The sequence below is a fragment of the Mesocricetus auratus genome, unplaced genomic scaffold (assembly GCF_017639785.1).
Source record: "Mesocricetus auratus isolate SY011 unplaced genomic scaffold, BCM_Maur_2.0 Super-Scaffold_100045, whole genome shotgun sequence".
NCBI classification, from domain to species: domain Eukaryota; kingdom Metazoa; phylum Chordata; class Mammalia; order Rodentia; family Cricetidae; genus Mesocricetus; species Mesocricetus auratus.
This window is the reverse complement of record NW_024429222.1, coordinates 1156203-1173465: the sequence shown is the minus strand read 5'-3', so window position 1 is coordinate 1173465 and position 17263 is coordinate 1156203. Positions and strand designations below refer to the sequence as shown.

At 38.4% G+C, this 17263-nt stretch overlaps 1 protein-coding gene across 3 annotated transcripts in view; it reads left to right on the top strand.

Annotated features, from left to right (window-relative positions):
• Itfg1 (integrin alpha FG-GAP repeat containing 1) overlaps positions 1-17263 on the top strand; it is a 128869-nt gene that overhangs the window by 11259 nt on the left and 100347 nt on the right. The window lies entirely within an intron of this gene.

Here is a 17263-nt window from a genome sequence, read left to right as displayed (position 1 = left end):
TTTGCTTTAATCATTGAAGAAAAGCCAACTTACTAGAAACGCTTGTTTAAAAACAGGTTTTGAGAATATATGGTCAACATGAAAGCTTTCTCAAAGAGTTTGGACTTGATCTGTAACCATTTTATATATTGGCCCTCCTAGTCCATCCTGCAGTAGATACACAGGCTTCACAGGTCTCTGTGTAACTAGCAGTTCATTAGATGTTGCTAGAATTTAAGTAAGATGAATAGCTCCAGTCTGCTAGGGCCATCATTGTTCTGTTAGCTCCTATATGTTAGTTCATAAGCTTTGCTGCTTTATTTCATTTGTAAAATAAAAAAGTAGATTAATTTAATTGCCTAAAAATTTAAGGACCCTCTTTGGTTCTGGAAACTTCTCAGTGTGAACTTTGTCATTGAGCAGTATATATACTGAGGTTTTCATATTGTTTAAGCATGCAGTTCAAAGGGCTATACCTCATTTCCTCTGGATTTCAATACAACTTTCTTCCTAACTCATCTAGTGATGGAATCATACTTTTCATATGGGACCGTCAATCTGTTTTCTGAGGTTTTATTTTTTTCTGCACCTGGTAAGGCCAAGTTTTTGTCTGTGTATTGAGAGCATATTTGGTTTTTTTTTTTTTGCTTGTTTGTTTGTTTGTTTGGCCTTTAAGGAAATGCAGAGAATCACTCTTACTTGTATGTATTCCAATATTTATTTGGAGCTCCAACAACTTTCTCTGTTTTTGAGGCATAATGTATTTTTATGATTATGTTTTCAAATGTGATTTACAGATAGACATGAGTAAATTGTTTTTAAGTTGTTGTGTGGACAAATGCTATGAATTTTGTAAAGTTTTTTTCATAAAGAATATAAATGTTTGGATACTTATCATAATGAACATTTAAAGAATTGCTATGGTTTGTACACCTTCCAGAATAAGTAAGTATATATAAAAATTTAAAAACACTTATAAAAATCTGTTAGATAAGATAAAAGCTTAAACAAAACAAAAAAAGGAATATAAAACTATACATTTTAAAATTAATTTAAAGATAAGAAATGAAATAACCATTTATTATTGGTCAGCATTTCTTCCTAGTTAGGATGGTTTTCTCCAGCTCTTGTTCTGTCTTTGAGCTTCTTGTGTTTCATGGTGTGACTCACCCAGGTTGTAGTGAGTACAGCCTTCCCTACATCCTTCAGACTAGTCATTAGAGGGATTGTGTACAATCCTAGCCTCAGGTTTGCACACTGCACTTCTACAACAGCCAACACTTCCCCACCATCTCTTAACCCAGTTGTACCCATCCTGTGACCTTGTTTCTGAAGGCCACTCAGTCCGTCCTCATTGAAACAGTGATCACTTCATTTTATTTGACATTTAAAATTAAAATCTATAAAACAGCCAAAATAATAGTTCAAAAACTAAAATCCCAATGTCTCTATGCACTTTTATTAACCTGAGAATATCATCTTAAAGGGCCATGACTTACTTATTTTAACTTTTATATTAGGTTTTCTGTAATGCTTCTTTAAATAGTATAGCTTCTTTAAAAAGTAGTATCACTTTTAAAAGTTATTCTGCCTAAAGATGTGATCCTTCATGTTTCTTATAAACTATATTCTTATATGCAATAGATTAGACTAATAGTCTGTTGCTATATGACATCTCTCATTCAAATGTCATAGATCAAAAAGTAGTAGCCAAATTTTCTCTAAATGATTTATCCCGAGGCCAACTTAATGAATTTTTTAAAAGATTATCGTGTGTGGTTGTGTGGGTATGTGCACACACACACACTTATGTGAGAGAAAATCAGGTACCTGTTACACCCAATGTTGTTCAGTTCCCTAGAGTTGGAGTTACAGGCAGTTGTGAACTGCCTGACATGGATACTGGGAATTGAATTTGGGTCCTCTGTAATAGCAATTTTTACTCTTAACCGAAAATCAATCTCTCTAGTAATGAATAATTTTTAAAATTCATACACACAAAAATTTTTCTTGTGGTTGGAAGTATAGTTTATTTCTAAAAAGTATGGTTAGCATGCAAAACATCCTAGGTCAGTCCTCCCCACACAAGGATGCATGTGCACACATCTAGACATACCGGCTTTCTGTTGGTACACTTGGGAGATGACTGCATATAAGATAAAATTGAGTGTATCCCATAGTGGGCCCACACCTCAAAGGTTCTAGCACCTTCTCAAACACTGCCACAAATGGGGATTGAGGTGTTAAATATGTGAACCTACAGGAGACATTTCTCATTCAAACCACCACATATGTACAGGTATGTAAGCACAGGTGAAAAAAACACCACAGATATGCGGGTGTATAAGCACAGGCAAAAAAACCACCACATATGTGCAGGTATACAAGTACAGGTGAAAAAAAAACATTATATATCTACCAGTGTACAAATACAGGTGAAAAAAGCACCACATATGTACCGGTGTACAAGTACAGGTAAAAAAAAAAAGCATCACATACGTACCAGTGTGTAAGTGCAGGTGATAAAAGCACCACGTATATTCAGGTATATAACTACAGGTGAAAAAAGTACCAGCAAAAGAAAATCTGCACTATTTAGACTTTGATTAGCAGTCCAGTCTTATTCGTCAGGAATCAAACGTAACTTTTACAACTTAGCTGTTACACATTATAGATATGCCACTCCTCAGTTTATTTTACTTAAATTTGGGTAACAGCATAGTTTTATAGAAAACTTACAGTGATTTTTACATAGAGTGCCAAATGTTTAAGATTGTGCTCAGAATAGGCTATAATCTGGACTAGCACTTGCTTGGAAATAGGATACTGCCCATGGTAAAGGAATAGAATCACTCTGGCTGTAGTTACCGTGAATGTGGTCAGTTTAAGTAGGTAGTGAGTCCTATGTTGTTGCCCAGTAATGGTTATCTGACAGGGTGATGATAAAGCTAGTAAGATGGAGGGCATAATTGCATTATGTCAAATGGTCAAATGGGAAGCTTCAGTTTGTGCTTCAAATTCACTTTATACTGGCTTGAAACCATATAATTATGTATCACATTGCTTAGAAATAATACCTAGCTATGAAGTGTTAGAGCATCTTTCACGGTTAAATGAGCTTATCATTAATAGGCATTTTCTATAAAAGGATATTTGAAACAGATGTTAAATATGCTTTTAGAATAGCTTTAGTACTGAAATAAAAACATTTGTGTCTGTATTGTTAATCAAGGGAAAAATAAAGTTTTATGTTCAAGATTTCTCTGGATCACAGACTGTATTCACACACAATTTTCAGTCAAACCTAACTTTTATACTATATAATATTAATGGAGGTAGGTAATAAATATATACTTTACCATGTTCTGTTTACTTCACAGTATAGTATTAAGGGCACGAACAACGAAAGTATTGGAAAATGTTTTAAAGTATTGTAAAATTTTTAAAGTATGCATAATGATTGTACATATTAATGGTGACAATGTGATATTTCAGTGACTTTACATAAAATGTAATGGTTACATGAAAATATTTATTATATCCATTACCTCAAACATTTTTAATTGTTTTGTTATTTCTTGTTTTTGAGGTTATAATTACATAGTGTTCCCCTTCCCTCTTTCACCAAAACCCTCCCGAATGTACCTCTCCTGCTTTCTGTTATTCATTCCTTATGATTATATACATATATCAATATGGTTATTCCTAAATGTAAAGAATAATCTGCTCAATTGCTATAATGTTGCCTGTATGTATATGTCTCCAGGGCTGATCATTTGATACTAGGTAAACAGTTGGTTTACTTCTTCCCTGGAGGACATTATTTCGCCCACTCTCAACCTTCCATAGTTACCTATGGTTCTTTGTAAAGTTGAGGTCTCCTTGACTTTCCCACATGCATTTTGGCATGTCTATTGTTGTTGTCCTTGTTCAGCTCATGTTTAGGCAGTCATGTTGGTGAGACTTCATACAATGTTTTAAGGAGACATAGTCTCTCAGCAAACTGTGAGAGCCTGTTTGTCTGGCCTTCCCAATCTTTCTGTTCCCTAGTGTGCAAATGATCCCTGAGCCTTAGGTACTGGAGTTACATTATAGTTGAGACTGGGCTCCAAAACTTTGCATTTTAATTACTTGCTATTCTCTGTAATGGTCTCTATCTGTTTCATGTTTCTCTGATTTCCTTCTCAGCCCTTTTGTCATCTGTATTATATATGAGGGCAGTACTGATTATGTTGCATTAATCTTGTATCCTGCTACATTAATGAAGGTGTTTAACAGTTGTAGGAGTTCTCTGATAGAATTTGGTGTTTATAAGTTGTAGGAGTTCTCTGGTAGAATTTTTGGGGGCACTTATGTAAACTATCATATCAGCAAATATCGAGAATTAGACTTCTTTTTTATTTGTATTCCTTTGATAATCCTTTTGTTGTATTATTGCTCTAGCTAGAACTTCGAGTACTATGTTGAATAGATATGGAGAGAGTGGACAGCCTCGTCTTGTTCCTGATTTCAGTGGAACTGCTTTGAGTTTCTCTCCATTTAGTTTGATGTTGGCTGTTGGCTTGCTGTATACGGCTATAGTTATGTTCAGGTGTGTTCCTTGTATCCCTATTCTCTCCGAAACCTTTATCATGAAGGGTGTTGAATTTTGTCAAAGGCCTTTTCAGCATCTAGTGAGATGATCATGTGTTTTTTTCTTTCAGTTTGTTTATATGGTAGATTACATTGATGGATTTTTGTATGTTGAATCATCCCTGCATCCTACTTGATCATGGTGGATGATTTTTCTGATGTGCTCTTGGATTCAGTTTGGCAGTATTTTATTGAGTATTTTTGCATCTATGTTCATGAGGGAAATTGATCTGTAATTCTCTTTCCTTTTCTTTTTTTTTTTTTTTTTTTTTTTTTTTTGGTTTTTCGAGACAGGGTTTCTCTGTGGCTTTGGAGGCTGTCCTGGAACTAACTCTTGTAGACCAGGCTGGCCTCGAACTCACAGAGATCCACCTGCCTCTGCCTCCCAAGTGCTGGGATTAAAGGTGTGCGCCACCAACGCCCGGCTTTGTAATTTTCTTTCTTAGTTATGTCTTTGAGTGGTTTGTGTATCAGGGTAACTATAGCCTCATAAATGGAGTTTGGCAATGTTCCTTCTGTTTCTATTGTGTAGGATAATTTGAGGAATATTGGTATTAGTTCTTCTTTGAACATCTGGTAGAATTCTGTACAGAATCCATCTGGGCCTGGGCTTTTTGTTTGGGAGACTATTGGTAACTGTTTCTATTTCATTAGGGGTTATACATATTGAATTCTAACTTTTAGCTGTGATGATCTGATAGGGTACAGGGGTTTATTTCAATTTTTTTTGTATCTATTGAGGCTTGCTTTTGCTACCAAGTATGTGGTCGATTTTGAGAGGATTTCATGAGGTGTTGAAAAGAAAGTATATTCTTTTGTGTTTGGGTGGAGTGTTCTGTAGATGTCTGTTAAGTCCATTTGAGTCATAACATTTGTTAGTTCCCTTATTTCTCTGTTAAGCTTCTGTCTGTCCAGTGGTGAGAGTAGGGTGTTAAAGTTCCCACTATTATTGTATAGGGCTTAATTTATGATTTAAGCTTTTACAAATGCAGGGGTCTTTGTGTTTGGGGCATAGATGTTCAGAATTGAGATTTCCTCTTAGTGGATTTTTCTTGTGATGAATATGAAATTCCCTTACTTGTCTTTTTTGATTGATTTTACTTTGAAATCTATTTTGTTAAATATTAGGATAGCTACACCAACTTGTTTCTTGGGTCTATTTGATTGGAAATTTTTCTCTCAAGCCTTTACTCTGAGGTAATGTCTGTCTGTGCCATTTGTGGTATATGCACCAGAAGGATGAATTCGGTTTCCTATGCAGTCTGTTAGCTTGAGTCTTATTATGGGTGAATTGAGACCATTTATATTAATTGATATCAATGACCAGTGATTGCTAGTTCCTGTTATTTTTGTTTTTGTTGTTGGTGATGGCATTGTGTGTTCAATTCCCTTCATTGGGATTTGCTTTGTATGCTCAGCTATTTCCAGTGTTCTTCTGTACATAAGTGATTTCTTTGGGTTGGCATTTTCCTTCCAATACTTTCTGTAGGGTTGTGTTTGTGGATAGGTATTGCTTAAATTTGTTTTTATCATAGAATATCTTGTTTTCTTCATCTATGGTTATTGAAAGTTTTGCTGGGTAAAGTAGTCTGGGCTGGCATCCGTGGTCCCTTAGTTTCTGCATAACCTCTGACCAGGATCTTCTGGTTTTCATTATTTCTGTTGAGAAGTCAGGTGTAATTCTGATAGGTCTGCCTTTGTATGTTAATATTCTTTCTTTATTCTGTATGTTTACTGTTTTGATTATTAAGTAGCGAGGGAACTTTTTTTTTGGTCCGGTCTATTTGGCAGTCTGTAAGCCTCTTGTACTTTCATAGGCATGTCCTTCTTTAGGTTAGGAAAGTTTTCCTCTATGATTTTCTTGAATATGTTTTCTGTGCCTTTGATTTGGATGACTTCTTCTATCCCTACTACTCTTAGGTTTGTTCTTTTCATGGTGGCCTAGATTTCCTACATGTTTTTTTTTCTTTTTTATTTATTTTTCAGTTTAAATTTAGATAAGAAACAAGGTTGCTTCACAAGTCAGTTCCAGGGCCCTCTCCCTTTCCCTCCCCTCCTCCCGTGCGCTCCTTCCAACCCCCCCCCTATTATCCCCTCATTTCCCCAGGGAGGGTGAGGCCCTCCATGGGGGTGTCCATAATCTGTCATTTCATATAGGACAGGGCCTAGACCCTTCCCCAAGAGTTCAGGGTGAGAGTGCACCTCACATTGTTGGATGGGAGTCCAAAGTCCGTGTGTATACTTGGGATGGGTACTGATCTGCTGCCCAAGGCTCAATAGATTACCTAGGCCTCCTCACTGACACTCACATTCAGGGGGTCTTGATCAGTCCCATGCTGGATTCCCAGGCATCAAAAGTTAACCTTTGTCAGGTCAGCTGTTTCTGGGGGTTAAACCAGCCCAGTCTTAATCCTTTTGGTCATCAGTCCTCCCACTCTGTTACTGGCTTTCCTACATGTTTTGTGTTAAGATTTCCCCGGCAAAAGTGTTAAAGCCCTGCTGGCTCTGCTCTGTCCAGGGTCGCCCGCTACATAAAAGCTCATCAGTGGGGTTTGTTGGAAGGAAGCAGCTGGAACTGCCAAGCTGAACATACACAGGTTTTATATAGGGATTCTTAGGGGCAGGGAAGTCTTTCCAGGATGAAAATTTCCAGGATGGGAATTGGTCCAATTTCAGTGCTGAGCTTAGATTGGCTAGAGCTCTGCTCGAGGATTGGTTAGTTTTCTGCACAGGATTAGGGTCAGATTTGGCTCTGATTTCAGGGCCAAAGTGTGTTTCTTTCACTGGTCCTTTTTAGCCTGACTCCAATTTTAGGGCAAGGGTGCATTTCTTTCACTGACTCTGATTCCAGGGACAAAGTGTGTTCTTTTAGCACTGGTTTCAGGGTCAGGGTACATTTCTTTAGTTTTGGTTGCAGGGCCAAAGTGTGTTACTTTGGCTCTGCTCAGGGTGTGTTTCTTTGACTGGTCCCTTTTCCCTACAATTTTTGACTATGTAAAGATTTGTATTGTGTCCTGGGGTGTGATCTATTTTAGTCATGCTTTAATGTGCTCCCCAGCCAAGTGTACATTCTTTGGTGTTTGGGTAGGATACTCTGTTGTTACTATCTGTTAAGTATATTTGATGTATGATGTCATTTAAATTCCGATGTTTCTCTGCTTTCTTTTTCATATTAACTGTCTATTGGAGGAACTGGGGTACTGAAATCACCTGTTACTGGATTGATGTTAATCTCTGTCTTTAATGCCATCAGTATATTTTATGATATTGGTTGCACTGGAGTTTGGTACATGTATGCTTAGGATTGGAATGTCTTCATGGTTAACTGTTCCCTTGATTAGAATAAAGATTATCCCTTTTCTCTTGCCATTAGTTTAGTTGGAAGTATTTTACTAGATATTATGACAATGACATCCACTTGTTTCCTGGTCTTATTTGATTGAAGTACTTTTTTGTCTATTTTACTCTAAGGCAGTACCTGTCTTTAAAGCTATGATGTGTTTCTTATAGATAGCAGGTAGATGGATTTTTTTCTTTTTTTTCTTTTTTTTTTTTTTTACGAGACAGGGTTTCTCTGTTTTGGAGGCTGTCGGTCCAGCCTGGCCTCGAACTCACAGAGATCCACCTGCCTCTGCCTCCCGAGTGCTGGGATTAAAGGCGTGCGCCATCAACGCCCGGCTGGATTTTTTTTCTTAATCCATTCAGCTAGCATTTTCTTTTGATTGAGGAGGTGAGGGCATTAACATTTAAAGTTACTGAAATGTGGGTGCTGATTGGAGACATTGTGTTGTTGCTTTGGGGTGTTGTTTGTGTTCTCCATGTTAATTTTATGTTTTAGTAATTATAGCTTTGTATTTCTTTCCACAGTTTGTTGACTGTCCTCTTCCTCTCTTCAGTTTTCTCTATTTTCTTTAGGTTTGTTTCTTTAGGTTGAATATAAATTTGGGGGGGGCTGTTTATATTGTGGAAAGTTTTTCTTTCTCAAACTGTGGTTGATAGTTTTGCTGGGTATATTATTTTAGGCTGACTGCCATCATCTCTTTAGACTTGGATGCATTGCTCCAGCCTCTTCTGGCTTCACAGTTTCCATTTAGAAATCAGCTGTTATGCTAATTGGTTTTCTTTGGTGTGTGACTTGTGATTTTTCTCTTGAAGCTTTCAGTACTTGTTCTTTGTTCTATATGCTTACTGCTTTAACTTTGATATGCTGTGGGGATTTTCTTTTCTGGTCTTGTGTATTTGGTGCCCTGTGTTCTTCTTGTATATGTATGGTTTGTTTCAATCCACTTGTAAGGTTCTTATTTGAGTTCCTAGTTGAGTCATTGAGATTTTCAATCCCATCTTCATTTCAACTCAAATCCCCTTCAGTATTTCTCTTAATTAAATTCCATTTTCAGATCCTGGACTGTGTACATAATTTCATCATCAGTCTTATTATATTTGTTTGTATTTTCTTGAGCACCAGTTAGCCATTTACTTTTCTTAGGTTCTTTCTTTTTAATTTCAGTGAGCTCTCTCTTTGTGTCTTCTTTATTCCTTGAATTCTTTGATGAAGTTTATAATTGTTCTCATAACTTCTGTGTCCTAGAGTTCATCTAGTCAATTCCCATTTCTAAAGGACTGGTAATACTGGTTTGATCTCTCTTGTTTTCAGTTTTGTTGGGTTTGTTTGTTTGTTTATATTTTTTTACAAAATCTAAGCATGTTAGTTCTGTATGTGATACAGACAGAGCAAGATGGGACAGAAGAGAAGGGTGCCCATGTGGGTTAGACCTAAATGTCTGATAAGCTTAGATAGAATTTAGTCAGGTGGATAGAGAGGCCTGGGGTGGCGTGAAGGATGTTCTTTCTGTTCCAAGCCTAGTGTCTCTGAGTTAGGACTTCTATTGCTGTGAAGAGACACCAGGACCATGGCAACTCTTAGAAAGGAAAACACTTAATTGGGTGGCTTACTTTTTCAGAAATTTAGACCACCGTTGTCATGGTGGGACATGGCGGCATTAAGGCAGACATGGTTCTGAAGAAGTAACTGACAGTTCTGCATCTTGACTCATAGAAAGTGGTCTGTCTCACTGGGTGTGGCTTGAGCATATGAGACCTCAAAGCCTGCCTCCACAGTGTCACACTTCCTCCAACAAGACCATACCTCCTGATAGTGCCACTTCCTTTGGGGGTCATTTTCTTCCAAACCACTACACTTAAAATATTGGGCTAGATCTGTCTGGGTGTAAAGGTTGCTTGTTGTATGGGAGATCCAGTGGATCTGAGGTAGGCGGGGCCAATTTTGGCAGGAGCCTTGTGATTGGTGCAGGAAGAGGTAGCCAGACTAGGCTGAGGCAGTGAGTATGGTAACTGGGCTAGACACATGTGGGAAAGGATCAGGTATACTCACTGGGATACACCATGGAAAAGGACGTGCAGGACCTGCCTGGGTGTAGCAGTTGGGTGTGATGTTAAGGGGCATGTATGTCAGACCTGGCAGAACAAATCCTAGCAGAATCCTAGAAGTTAGCTGCATAGCAGGCGTGGGTTCCAGAATAGGCTGGGGCACCGAATATAGGGCTTGCTCTAGATCTTAGGGACTGGACAGGGTCAGATTGACTTTGCTATACCCTGGAGAAGGTTACACAGGATCTGGCTAGGTAGAGGGGTTGGATTTAGTGTGGGAGGGGCTTGTGGATCCTGGAAGAGTCCTGGAGATTAGTTGCTGATCAGGGGCACGTGGCCAGACTAAGATAGAACACTGAATGTAGGACTTCTGGCTAGGTATGATGGGTATAGGGATGGTCAGGCCAACTCACTGGGCTAGTCCCTGGAAATGGATGTGTAGAATCTGGCTGGGTGTAAAGGTTGGATGTCCTGTGGGAGGGACCTCTGTGCCTGGGACAGGCAAGAATGGGTCCTTGCAGAAGCTGTTTTTTATATGTATTGCATTTATTCATTAATTTGTGTGTGTGTGTGATATAACACAAGTTACACTTGCTGTAGTGTGCATATATGTAGAGTTTACAGGATAGCTAGTAGGAGTCCGTTCTTTCATCTTGTGGTTCTGTTATCAGTTCAAAAACAATAAGTCTCTAATTTTCCATTTAACTTGTGATGGCTTTTATATTATAACCCATGACTGGCTTATTAAATCATCCGTCATTTTACTACTTATTTCATATGTTGATGCATTGGACAAACTACAAATATTTCTTAGTGAAATAATGTATTTGTCACTTCAATCTGTTGTATGAAAGAATGTAAAAACACTATGGCATCTTTAACTATAATCAACTTTAGTGTGCATAATTGTCTTTTAAAAATGTCTGTGAAATGATTCATATTTTCTTAGGATTTTATTGACAGCCTTACCCCTTCTCTTCCTATGTATATGTCATTGATATTTTATAACATTGTTTAAAGGAATCTGTAAGAATTGGATAAAGCCGATTTTTATCAGCATTTCCATGAAAGTATGACATCATTTCACCATTCCTAATAAGACATTGCTACTGGAAATAAATCATTTCTTCAAAATCTTGTCTTTGTAAAATTAATCCATACAAATAAGGAAAAGTTTTAATAGATTACTATTTTTATTCTCCATTTCAAGGGTTATGCTGTAGTCATATAAACATCCAGCAGACAGTTGGGAGGGATCATCTGGATCAACTAAGATTCTCTGAGATTTTTCACACTGCTTTGTTTTAGGTTCTGTATAAATCTAAGTGCATAGTTTAAGGTGCTCTGAAATTCTCCCCCTTACTTTCCCTTGTGTCCCAACTTTAGAAGTGTATTTGTGGTAGTCATTCAGAAAGATTATCATCATCTTTTGAGAAAAGCATAGTTTTATGGGCTTTGCCCAGTGAAATTTGATAGTAACATTTCACCATGAAATTAGTAACTGATTATCCTGAAAAGTGTTGTAGACTAGGCATGGTTGCTTATGCCATTAGTATTATCTAGTACTCGTGCTACTGAGGCAGTAGAATTGCCAAGAGCCTGGGCTTTGTAGTGAGTTCCCAGCCAGCCTGGACAACAGAGTGAGACTATCCCAAAACAGCAGTAGGAGCCTGTCCTATGACTTCCCAGGTGAGAGCACTTACTACCAAACTCTAAAAAATTTCTGTAACCCCTGTACTTGGAGACAGGAGCAAGACGATCACAGAAATCTTCAGGACAGCATGGTCTACAAAGTGAATCACTATCTAAAAAGGAAGGGAGGGGGAGGGATGGAAATATTAAGGGAAAGATATAAAGTTTTATCTGTGGGTTTGAAAATATAAGGGAGCATTCTGACCATTCTGAACGTATATGTCATCATCGTTTGGGATGAAAGGCCGCTGTACCTACCATAAAGATGAAGCACTCACAGTAGCTGAGAGAGGCTCTTACTTACTGTTTTGTAACTATCATTAAAAAATTAATTTTTTTCATTTTTAAACAACTGTTCACAGTATATACATCCCTTTTATTAGGGTCACAATAAGTTTTAAGTTTAATGAAATGAGAAAATGATACTATTTCTGATTTTTTACTAATTTAATTATTGTACTCTAAAGGCAAGACAGTAGGTCTCAGTGGACATACATTTACTGAAGGACCACTACATCTTTTAATATATTTGTTAGATGAATTGTTACATTGTGTTGCAAAAAGAGGAGGGGCGGAATATCTGATGCTCTCTAGATATTCTTTTTTGTACTCAACCCTATCTCCTATTATCTGCTTTGACATGAATTTCTTAAATAGTTAGCATTTGGTGATGAGGTGATCTTTGATAAGTGGGTAGATTATAAGTCATTTCAAATAGCTGTTGCCATAGGCAACAAAAAGCTACCTTTGCGTTAATTACATATAAATTCATCCTTTGATAAATGCTATTCTTTGAGATAAAAGGTGATGGCACCCACAAATTAGAACAGTTTGACATAATTATGTTTTCTGTGGGGGAAGTTAATTGAAATCTACAAAGATCAAGAAGTGTTAGTGAGTAAACTTAATATTGGCTTAGAACTATCCATTTTATTTTCATCTCTATCTTTCCTTCCACTTTAATCAGCCATGTGTGACATTAACCTTCAAGAGCAGCTGAACATGAGAGTACTGTTTATATCTGGTCACTTGCCTGCAAAATATGCTACCTGCTTCTTATTTCTGAAGGGCTAAGATGGGCACATAGAGAAATTTCAAAGATGAGAGAAGTAAATTTTATTATCAATTATAGATTTTAAGTAATTTAATTATGATTAGACTATCCTAAATGCAATGATAGAGTAAACAGCGGCTCTTCCCTGTCTTCCCCCATCATCAGTTCTCAGGATGGTTAAGTGGACATTGTATATAAAGTAGACTCTAGGGTTAGTTAGCTACTGGCTTTTAAGTGATGCCCATGCAGAAACAGCAGAGCATAGACAAGGAGAAAGCACTGTGAAAACATCATGTTGATTTGAAGCATTAAAGAAAGCTAGAGTATAACTGGTACTTTCTGGAGTTTCACATTCAGATGTCAAGAGGGACTCAGAAGGAAGCAAGCACAGGAAGTGCTGCGCCCACTGTGCAGCCTGTATCCGAGAATGTGCGGAGGGTGTCGGATTGATGACACAGAAACCAGTTGGCAATGCAAAGAAAACTTTAAGCAGGCCCCAAGAAAACTTCCCAAGAAAGGCTTCCCTCAAGAAAAGCTTCTGCTCCCTTCCTTGCCCCTGGCTGGTTCTGCTCCAACACCAGAGATGATGGTGGGTGGGTCAGGAAGAGGAGGTTAGTCTTTGGAAAGGTTGAGGTCAGGGCTTTTCAGTGGGAGACCCCTTTTCAGGAATTTATTGCTCCTGTAAACATTTCTTATGGACATGGTATTGTTTTCAGTAAACATGTTTTTAGTAAACATTGTCTTACAGCTGCCTGCCCCCAGGCTGATGGGGAAGTGGGTCTCTGGCCAAGGTCTGTTGTTCCTACAAGGAAGTGATTAGTTTGTCAGGACTGGGTCTCTAGCTGCCTGAAACAGCAGCTCCATCTAACAAAAGCCACTGGCCACTAGGCCTCCCCATATTCCACAAGAAGCTAGAAACCTAGATTTTTGGGTGAAATCTGATAGCCTGAGGGCTTGGGTAGTTTTATTATTTATTATAGCAGTGAAAACGCAAGACATTTTAGTAGCTGTGGATCAAACACACATTTGTGCTGAATTTCAGTCATAGTTTGTCACTCTATGACCTTTCATAACTGTTAATAGTAAATTTAAATGTTCAGTTAGTTAAGTAAGCCTCAGGACAAAATGTCACAAGTTAAATTGTTGAAATATTTAAGCCAAAACTTACTTCAAATAAACTAGAAGCCTATAACTATTCAAAGCATAGTTACACGATCAGCTCATTGAGGTCAGTACCATAAAAACCAGCTTTCAACTCAACCAAAGGTAGTTTGTATGCTGTTTGGTTTTGATTCTACTCTCTAGTCTAACTTAAAAGAAAATATGTGTGCTGAAATGAATGTGAACAAAAAATATAAAGATGAAGCTGCTGATTCTTGCTTTGGGGAGAGAAACATTTTACTTGACAAGTACTCATTCTTTTCCTACATTCACCCTTCTAAGAATAAATTAGTTTGTTGTATCTTTTTGCTTTCCAAAAATACAAAAATCAGTCACAAATAGATCCTTGGTGCCTGGTGGTCTCACCAGTAACTACATATCTGAAGATAGTGACTCCCTCACTCTCAGAATCTTTCAGCAGGGATGGGCCCCAAGAGCCCCTTGCCCCACCTGACTGGCTATGGGAAGGTTAAGTTTTGTGCGGACAGCATTAGTTTTAGCACCTTGAGCAACCAAGCCTCTGTATTCATTGTAAAGAGAAGCTTCCCTAATTAATACCGAAAGCAGCTTACAATCACCATTTTGGTGACATTTAAGTGATTTCTCGTGGTGACTCTAATTAGTATTTCCTTAATGACCAATGGTGTTGTGCATCTTCCATGAATGGAGTAGCCATTTTTTGTTTTCCTTGTTTTTGGGTTTTGTTGTTGTTGTTGTTGTTGTTTTGCCTTTGAGACAGAGTTTCTGTGTAGCTTTGGAGCCTGTCCTGGAATGAGGTCTGTAGACCAGGCTGACCTCGAAATCACAGAGATTCACCATCTCTGCCCCCCAGTTGGTTTGTTATTTTAGAGGATATTTTAAAGGGTGTGTGTGTTTGTGTGTGTGTGTGTGTGTGTGTGTGTGTGTGTGTGTGTGTGTGTGTGTGTTGTACAGGTGTCCAGAGAAACCAGAGGCATAGGATTTCTTGGAGATAGAATTATGAGCAGTTATGAGTTGCCTGGTGTAGGTGCTGGGAACCAAACTAGGGTCCTCTGCAGGAGCAGTATACTCTTGTTAACCACTGAGCCATATCTCTAGTCCCTTGGCTTGGTTTCTATTTTGTTGTTGATTTTGGTTTTGGTGGTCATGTTTTTGTTTTTGTTTGGCTTGGGATTTTGAGACAAAGTCTCAGCTGGCATAGACTGGCCAAGAACTCATAATGTTACCAGGCTGGTGTCAAATTCATTAGCCAGCCTTAGTCTACTGAGTGCTTGAATTAGAAGGATTCATCACATACCCAGCAGTCATAAGTCTCTGGGACAGTATCTAGTCCTTTGCCCATTTTAAACGTAAATTATGGGGAGGCTGGATGGTTCACTGGGTAAAGTATATGTCATGTGATCCTGAGAACAGTAAATCCCTATATCTCATCGAAAAGCCTGGTTGGGCATAGTGGCCTCCTGTAATCTCAGCAAGTGGGAGAAAGAGACAGAATTTCCAGGCTAGCCAAATTAAACTAAACATTTAGCTCTGGCTTCATCTTTAGACCCTGCTCAATATATAAGGTGGAAAGTTATCAAAGACAACTCCTACTGTTGACATGCATGAATATACACTAGCCTGTGTCAAGTTGGCATAAACAGCAGCCAACACAATTGACTCCTTGTCACCTTGACATACATCATTATTCAACTATCACCTTTCCTTTATTGTCTATCCCCAAGATCCCATATTAATAACATTACAATATAAAATATGAAAATAACTTCCAAGCTTCCAACCTTTCAGAATTCAAGTACTTTCATAGTTCAGTCTCTTTCAAACATTCAAAATCTCTGAGAACTTCCAAAGTCTCTAACTGTGGGCTCCTGCAAAATCAAAACTAATTTAAATACTGTTACTCAAAGACGAAGAGCCAGGCACAGATACATTCAGATCAAAGCTTTACACAGCATTGCAAAACTCAGTGTCAGGCTTCTGAGACTTACAATCTTCTCAGCTCCAAAGTCTTATCACAGGATACATGGTTCATGTCAGAGACTCAGGCCAGCTCCACTCCACAACTGCTGCTAACCTTGGAAGTCATGCCAAGGTTCTGGCTTCTCCAAAATGCAGAGATCTTCAATGTACCTAGGATGTACCTTCACCAACAGCCTCTCCTAGGCTCCCTTCTGGAACCCTAGCTGCCATGTGGTCCTAATCCTCAGCTTCTCTCCATGACCTCTTCTACATAAATTAAGGCTATATTTTCTTCACCATGGCCTCTCCTAGTCTCTCACAGTGCAAGCTTCTGCTGTTGTACTTGACCCCTGCGTGCCTTCTAAACCAGTACCACCTGGAAAACTCTTAACATATTACCAAGCTTGATAGCCCTTTCTGAATCATAGCTTCTTTGTGCTAACCCTGAAGAAACACTTCCCAGAAGAGTTTGCCTCAATGATGCTGCTGTCTTCTTAGTCACAGCTGATTCTTTAGCCCCAGCTGACCAGTATCAGTTATCACAGAAAAGCAAAGATTTCACATTAGTAGGTTCTTAATTCAGAGCACCGCATGAACCACCATGGTACTATCAGAATTTTGGTGGGATTTTGGAACTTTCAGGCCAGACCTCCATCATCTGTACTTCTTTCAGAATTATATTTAAGTTCCCACAACAGCTTGTTAAGCTCCAAAGCTCAGTGGCTTTCTGGATTAGAGTCCTTCTGTAATGATCCTCAAACATGTTCAGGTCTATCATTAGCAATACCCCACTCCTAGTAATAACCTTCTGTCTTAGTTACTTTTATATTGTTGAGATTAACACCATGAGCAAAAGCACCTTGAGGAGGAAAGAGTCTATTTCCTCCATCAGCTTGTACTCCATCATTCAGGGAGGCCTGGGCAGGAACTGAAGCAGAAGCCATGAAGGAACATGCTTATTACCTTGACCCTGCATGGCTTGCTCAGCCTGCTTTCTTATAGCTCCTAGGATACCAGTCCAGGGCTAGCACCACCCACAGTGAACTGGGCTCTTCCACATCAATCATAAATCAAGAAAACACCCCCACAGGCCAATGTGATGGGACATTTTCAGTAGTGGTTTTTATCTTCTAATGAAAGTCTAGCCTGTGTCAAGTTAACATAAAAACTCATCAGTACATAGTCCTTTCTCCTTCCTTTGATGCATCATTTTTTGTTTTTGTTTTTTATTTCTAATATTACAGTGTATCTATTCCTTTTAAATATTTATTAACTTTACGTTAGTGTTTGAGTGTGTGTCTGTGAACCACATGTGTGCCTAGTACTTGATGAAGTCAGAGGATGGTGTTGAGTCCCCTGGAACTGTAGTTAGGAGCGGTGTGGAACTGCCAGGCGGGTGCTGGGAATTAAACTCCAGTC